The sequence below is a fragment of the Schistocerca cancellata genome, chromosome 3 (genome assembly GCF_023864275.1).
Source record: "Schistocerca cancellata isolate TAMUIC-IGC-003103 chromosome 3, iqSchCanc2.1, whole genome shotgun sequence".
Taxonomy (NCBI): domain Eukaryota; kingdom Metazoa; phylum Arthropoda; class Insecta; order Orthoptera; family Acrididae; genus Schistocerca; species Schistocerca cancellata.
Genome location: NC_064628.1, coordinates 285731646 through 285738027, shown reverse-complemented (window position 1 = coordinate 285738027; position 6382 = coordinate 285731646).

Sequence of the window (6382 nt, the reverse complement as noted above, 5' to 3'; positions counted from 1 at the left end):
AACACTACTGAAATTCGTCATAAGTAATCCATCACAATTTGAGAAGAACAGTGATGTACATACCCACAACTCTAGAGGAAGAAATGACAATTATTACCCGCTGTTTAAGTTGTCAGCGCCTAAGAAAGGAGTTCAATATGGAGCAATAAAAATTTTTGATCATTTCCTCAATAACATAAGAGATCTGACAGGTTGCGAAGCAAGATTTAAATCTAATTTAAAATCACTTCTCCTGGACAACTCCTGTTATGTTTGACGAATTTCTACTTCAAAATTGGTAGCCAATAAAAAAAGACATGAGCTACTTTTTAAGTATAGTTGCATGGTTAGGAATAAAAGGAATGAATCGTTGAAATGATCTATGAAACATGTAACTGACTAGCACATTTAAGCTTATCGTCTCCGTATCTACACGTGTTTTATTGTCTTCGGCTGGTACATCATGTACCATATCTTGAGTTCGTACGTGTGCGTGAAAATCCCTGTCTTGAACAGCGGGTCGCAAGTTAAGCCTTTCGGTCCTAGTCGTTTTCTGCGGTTTGGTTTCTCTAAAATTTCTAACGAGACTCCAGTCTTGCTTTGTTCTTCGGAACAGTTGTTCCACCCTGTCCTCCCATCTTTCGATTCGCCATTTAATTGCTCTGGTTAGATGTTTCATCTCTCGTTTGTCAGCAGGATTTCTGAATCTTTGCCTTCGTTATCGTGCCCTGTTCTTTAATGTTTTTAAATCCTGTAATAGCGACAATAATTAGCCGTAGTAGTAGTTGTTGCTGTCAATGATAACGGGAACACGTTTGAATCCCATTCTGATTTTAATTGTCAGAGTATTTACAGCTTCGTCAATTTCGACCGAGTTGGTACAGAGGCATCGTTGGCCTGATATTATTTAAGTAGCTGCTGTGTTGTCCACACTTCGTCTGAGTCTTTGTTCGTGGGTTTGGCGGTTCCAGAGCCCTCGAGATGACCACTTTGACCAGGTTATGGTCAGATGTCAAGTCATTCATCGTTTTTAATGTGGGGTCTACTCGGCTATGTTTAACATGACGTTGTCTAGGTCATTTGGTTGGTGATTTTCGTTGCGTGGCACGCGCATAGGTTCTAGTGGACCCAACGTTAATGTTTGTAGTCTTCCTTGGAGCTCATGGAGTCAGAGGTAATTTCGTCTTGAATTGTAGCAGTAATCTCTCGTGGTTAGGATACCTAACGGCATATTCTACCGAGCGTGCGAAAAACCATGAGACAGTGGTGTTTGTCTTATTATACATGGCATTCTGACACACTATTCTATACGTGATTTATCCGTGGGCTGTGCTCGCACATTTCATTACTTCGAAGACGAATATAGGCCGTAAATCTTAAACAACAATTTATAGGTTTTTCTACTAAAACTGACCGCGAGTAAGAAAACGTTTGCTGTGCTGTGAAAATTTGCGGTTTCGTATCCTTGCTGGCAGTAATTTTTAACCACGATAACAGGACATTTAAACCATTAGATAAATTACATGAAACTTATTCGCAGTTCCGAATATTGACAACCCACAGATATGTAATAAAATTACGGCAATGAAAATTGGTGCCAGACCAGGACTCGAACCCTGAACGGGAATATACATAATGGGTGTACGAGTGCAGGTTGCGGACTCATGATTGACGATATATGGAAGTTTGGTCTGGTCGTGAGGGGTGTGGATGGTAAGACGACCGCTCGTGGTAAGAAGGAAATCAGGTTTGAGTGCCAGTCTGGTACATAGTTTCATTGACATCATTTTCCATTATACTGTATAATACATCTGATGATTGTCAATACTCGCAACTGCAAACACGTTTCATATACTTCATAACGGTGTTGTTTAGCATGCATTTCCGAAGGACCATTACATCGTACTTCTGGAGAATACAGGCACTGCATTATTGTATAGTATTAAATAAATTGTTTCCCCCATATACAGGGTGAAGAAAGAATGCCGCACGTGGCAGCCGGCAGCGGATTTGTCATCCAGTTCTAGACAAAGGTGTTTCTAACAAAATCTAATCCCGCCAATACTGTAGTAGATATGCAGTTTAAGAAACGTGCCCCTGGCAATGCTGTAACTGTATGCAGCGTGCCCAAGAATGGTAGCATGAACTCTGCACTGTGCAACATCTGTACAGTTAGTTCAGTAAGACGAGGTAATGTTGCAGAGAACGGATATGCAGACTCGCCGAGGTTCAAGGCGCCTATGCGTCATACTTTTTTTTCAGTTAAAGCATAAAATAGTATCCAATTTACGCCGTCACAATGCGGTATCTTGTGTATTTCGTTCTGTTATTGTTACCTTTATTGCCGGCGGGGTGGCCGAGCGGTTCTAGGCGCTACAGTCTGGAATCGTGCGACCGCTACGCTCGCAGGATCGAATCCTGCCTCGGGCATGGATGTGTGTGATGTCCTTAGGTTAGTTAGGTTTAAGTAGTTCTAAGTTCTAGGGGACTGATGACCTCAGAAGTTAAGTCCCATAGTGCTCAGAACCATTTGAACCATTTTTTTGTTACATTTATTAAAACATTAAGACATACCCGCCAGGTTAGCCGAGGGCGCTAATGCGCTACTTCCTGGACTCGGGTATGCGCGCCGCCCGCCGGATTAACGACGAGGGCCGGTGTGCGGGCCTGCCTGGATGTGGTTTTTAGGCGGTTTTCCACATCCCTCTAGGTGAATACCGGGCTGGTCCCCACGTCCCGCCTCAGTTACACGACACAGACATTTGACTCACATCCGCACCTTTCCATGATTTACACTAGACGCAGACAGATGGAGTACTCTGATTCCTTCCCAGGGGGTACAGGGTGGCGGCGGGAATGGCATCCGGCCACCACTTCACATTAACATGCCAAATCCGATTTAACCACGCCAACCCCGCGCACAATGCGGGACAAAGGCGCAAGCGATAGATAGATAGATAGATTAAAACATTAACACATAACATGAACTTCTTAAACCGTAAACGAACACTTTGTGTCATCCATGACACAAATAAAGCCAATAGAAAATAATAGTCTGTATCAAGTGACGTACAAAAAAACACGGTGGCTAAGCTACACTAGATTGCGCATTATGCTATGCACAGTAATTCCATTTTGTATGTTTGACGTCACACTTACCTTCACAGAACCGGTACATACAAGTAAGGGCAACGTTCACTCCAGAGAAGATGTTCACAGCGACCCCTTGCATTTGCAAACACGTCGCCCCTCACTGTATCATACTTCGCTGGATCCTACGCACCACACCGGCATCCACAATTGCCGTAGCAACATGCACGCGAGCTATTAGGTCATGTACATCCATGGCTGGAGTATTATAAACTTGTTCCTTTAAGTGTCCCCACAAACAAAAATCTAGTGGATTACCGTCCGGAGAATGTGGAGGCCAGAGCGTTGGACCTCCTCGACCAATCAATTTCCCTGGAAATGCTACATTTGAATAGTTACGCATATTCAATCACGAAGTGTGGCGGTCACTACCATGCTGAAACCATAGCTGTCGCCGAACACCAAGTGGATCGTTTTCTGATGAGTCAGGCAAAGTATTGCAAAGATACGTACGATACAGGGTCGCATTCAACTTACCTGGGAATAGGTAAGGGCTCAAAAGCACTCCTCTCACAATAGCAGCCCACAGGTTTATACCAAAGCGTGCCTGAAAGCCACTTTCACGGGTCACAGGTTGGTTGTGATCCAACCAATAATGGCTATTGTGGTGATTGAAAATACCTTCGCCGGCCGAGGTGGCCTAGCGGTTCTAGGCGCTACACTCTGGAACCGTGCGACCGCTACGGTCGCAGGTTCGAATCCTGCCTCGGGCATGGATGTGTGTGATGTCTTTAGGTTAGTTAGGTTTAAGTAGTTCTAAGTTCTAGGGGACTGATGATCTCAGAAGTTAAGTCCCATAGTGCTCAGAGCCATTTGAACAATTTTTTTAAAAATACCTTCACGAGTGAAGCTAGGTTCGTCAGTCCATACCATGTTATTTATAAAATGTTCATTATCTTCCGCTTGGTGTAAAAGTCATTCACAAAATCGTACTCGTCGGAAGCGGTCTTCTGACTGTTGGTTCCGGGTAATGGTATGGATACAGTTCTTCATCGTGCGTCTCTACAATAACGAATCTTTGAGATTATATGTAACTGCCTTTCAATATCACTGCTACTTTGTAGAGGTAATTGGTGAAAGGTTCAAAAATCTCGTCTTCTGTTATTGGAGTGTGTCTAGCCCTTGAACGATCTCTGGTTGGTTCAAATGGCTCTGAGCACTATGGGACTTAACTTCTGAGGTCATCAGTCCCCTAGAACTTAGAACTACTTAAACCTAACTAACCTAAGGACATCACACACATCCATGCCCGAGGCAGGATTCGAACCTGCTACCGTAGCGGTCGCGCGGTTCCAGACTGTAGCGCCTAGAACCGCTCGGCCACTCTGGCCGGCAACGATCTCTGTGCACCATTACCTGTGGGCGAAGATTAACGGTTTCCCTATGGTGCTGCTCCAGGTGACGAAAAACATTCTTATCGGGATGGCGTTTTTGAGGGTATCGTGCAACATACTCACCTTGGTTATCGGGTGCATCCAGCACCAAAGCATATCGACATACAAATCGATTGTGTATTCCACCGGGAAGCTACCCTAAATGAACTTGACAGGACCAGTTATGGTTGTGCACTGCGTGCTTATAGACACGTGCATGCAGTTTAATGGGTCTTACTGTCACGCGATAGGCTATTATCATGCGATAAAATGATGCCCTGCTTCTAAACAGCGAGAGTTATGGAACAGGCGTGTAAATAATAATTTTAAAAAAACCTGAGGAGTATTCGAGCTATAGCTTCATGGTGAATGTGGGTTTAATGCCCCAGCAGTCTACTCAGTTAGCTACGAGTGATACACCTTCGTCTGCACATGTCGATGCGCTGCACGATGTGTCATTGTTGCCACGCTTCATACGCGTAGTTTCAAAAGGCACACTCCTGATTTTCCTAGATAAACTTTTGTTTTGAATCTGGATGACGAATCGCATGCCGATCTCCAAGTGCGGCATTTTTTCTTCGTCCTGTGTATTCCAATCTCATTGTACATAATTTTAAGCGTAAATTGTATATACAACAATATTCTGTTTTGTTTTCTTCCTAGCAGTCGATTTTAAGAGAAAACAGTAAAGTTGAATTTATGGCTTCTCGATTTAAGATTAGAATACTTACATAATCTGAATCGTCCGAAACTTAGTAATCCTACCCGTTCGCAGATTAAAATCATACGAAATACTGTCATTGAAGCTACTGTCCTCATAGATTCATCAGCTGGAAAGGTCTAATACCCCATTCAACAATCGTCACAACCGATTTATCCATTCATTTTAAGCGACTTCAACTCCCAATCAACATTTCGTTTGCAGTAACAATAAAGGGGGCTCAAGATCAGAGAGAGTGGGAAAGAGGTGATGGATAGAAAGAAGGGGCAGGAAGAAGAGATGAACAGAGAGAGAAAGAGAGAGAGAGAAAGAGAGAGAGAGAGAGAGAAGACAAGAAGATGATTAGGGCATATAACCAATACCGACAAATATTTAGCAATTCCGAAGCATTATAGGGTTCGCTATTTCGACTTAAAAACATAGTTTTCACTTTTTTCACTTTACTGGAAAACTTGAAAAGCTGTATGAAGTATGGATCGAGGAAAAATCTTCATCGCTCTGTATGCTATCGAAGCACGGTAGGAAACAGTATCCGTTATTTCTTAGAAAACAATGCTGAAACACATGAACTGTCCTCCATACGGAATTCTCTGCGTTACCTGATTTCCAAATACAGAGAGAAATTGTCAAAAATTATGTGACAGATTCCAACAGCAATACTTAGATCATGCAGACTTAGAAGTAGTTTTAAGGAACTAAAGAAATATTTCTAATACATAGCAACGTTACCATAGTCTCGATGGAAGTAATCTGAGTTGTCCTTCCATGTTACTACTTGGACTACCCAAGTGGAGAAGGTAACGATGTGCACTTACCTTTGGCTCCTGGTCTCATAGCGCCTACACCGTTTCAAATTATTGTAGACCCTATCTTCATCGATGTGTACTGGAGATTTAGCCATTGACAAAGATACAATTCCAGCACGCCTTTAGAAATGTTGATGCCGAATAAAGGTTATGTCTTTGATAATTTGAAAGATAAATAACGAACGGCTGAGGAATGAAAGGATATGGATGTCGTCCTTTGCTGAAGGGACTAGACAGAAAATATCAAACAGTAGAGTTTATTAAATACGATATGTTGTGAATATATTACAAAATTTGCGATATAAAATACATTACGATCCTTATTTACATTTTCATCCAGCAGAAAATACATA